Consider the following 1963-nt stretch of genomic DNA (forward strand, 5'->3'; position numbering starts at 1 on the left):
GTACTAACACGGATGCACACACTCGTCACCATTACACCGTGCGGGAGGAATAAACTACTTTAATAACATCACTAGAGTAGCACATGGATAAATTGTGATACAAAACACATTGCAATCATAAAGAGATATAAATAAGCACTTCACTATGCCATTCATAACAGTGAATAAGTATTCTGTGAAATATAGCCTAAGAGACCCACACGGTGCACACACCATCACCTTTACACACGTGGGACAAGGAGTCTCCGGAGATCACATAAGTAAAACCCACTTGACTAGCATAATGACATCTAGATTACAAGCATCATCATATGAATTTCAATCATGTAAGGCAGCTCATGAGATTATTGTATTGAAGTACATAGGAGAGAGATGAACCACATAGCTACCGGTACAGCCCCGAGCCTCGATGGAGAACTACTCCCTCCTCATGGGAGACAGCAGCGTTGATGGAGATGGCGGTGGTGTCGATGGAGGAGCCTTCCGGGGGCACTTCCCCGTCCCGGCGGCGTGCCGGAACAGAGAATCCTGTCCCCCAGATCTTGGCTTCGCGATGGCGGCGGCTCTGGAAGGTTTTCCGTATTGTGGCTCTCGATACTGGGGGTTTCGCGACGGAGGCTTTAAGTAGGCGGAAGGGCAACGCGGGGGGCCACACGAGGGCCCCACACCATAGGTCGGCGCGGCCAGGGCCTGGGCCGCGCCGCCCTAGTGTGGCGGCGCCTCGTGGCCCCACTTCGACCCCTCTTCGGTCTTCTGGAAGCTTCGTGGCAAAATAGGACCCTGGGCGTTGATTTCGTCCAATTCCGAGAATATTTCATTACTAGGATTTCTGAAACCAAAAACAGCAGAAAACAACGAATCGGCTCTTCGGCATCTTGTTAATAGGTTAGTTCCGGAAAATGCACGAATATGACATAAAGTGTGCATATAACATGTAGATATCATCAATAATGTGGCATGGAACATAAGAAATTATCGATACGTCGGAGACGTATCAGCATCCCCAAGCTTAGTTCCGCTCGTGCCGAGCGAGGTAAAACGATAACAAAGATAATTTCTGAAGTGACATGCCATCATAACCTTGATCATACTATTTGTAAACATATGTAATGAATGCAGCGATCAAAACAATGGTAATGACATGAGTAAACAAGTGAATCATAAAGCAAAGACTTTTCATGAATAGTACTTCAAGACAAGCATCAATAAGTCTTGCATAAGAGTTAACTCATAAAGCAATAAATCAAAGTAAAGGTATTGAAGCAACACAAAGAAAGATTAAGTTTCAGCGGTTGCTTTCAACTTGTAACATGTATATCTCATGGATAATTGTCAACATAGAGTAATATAACAAGTGCAATATGCAAGTATGTAGGAATCAATGCACAGTTCACACAAGTGTTTGCTTCTTGAGGTGGAGAGAGATAGGTGAACTGACTCAACATAAAAGTAAAAAGAATGGTCCTTCAAAGAGGAAAGCATCGATTGCTATATTTGTGCTAGAGCTTTTATTTTGAAAACATGAAACAATTTTGTCAACGGTAGTAATAAAGCATATGAGTTATGTAAATTATATCTTACAAGTTGCAAGCCTCATGCATAGTATACTAATAGTGCCCGCACCTTGTCCTAATTAGCTTGGACTACCGGATCATCGCAATACACATGTTTTAACCAAGTGTCACAATGGGGTACCTCCATGCCGCCTGTACAAAGGTCTAAGGAGAAAGCTCGCATTTTGGATTTCTCGCTTTTGATTATTCTCAACTTAGACATCCATACCGGGACAACATGGACAACAGATAATGGACTCCTCTTTAATGCATAAGCATGTGGCAACAATTATTATTCTCATATGAGATTGAGGATATATGTCCAAAACTGAAACTTCCACCATGAATCATGGCTTTAGTTAGCGGCCCAATGTTCTTCTCTAACAATATGTATGCTCCAACCATAAAGG

The sequence above is a fragment of the Lolium rigidum genome, chromosome 7, assembly GCF_022539505.1.
Source record: "Lolium rigidum isolate FL_2022 chromosome 7, APGP_CSIRO_Lrig_0.1, whole genome shotgun sequence".
Taxonomy (NCBI): Eukaryota; Viridiplantae; Streptophyta; class Magnoliopsida; order Poales; family Poaceae; genus Lolium; species Lolium rigidum.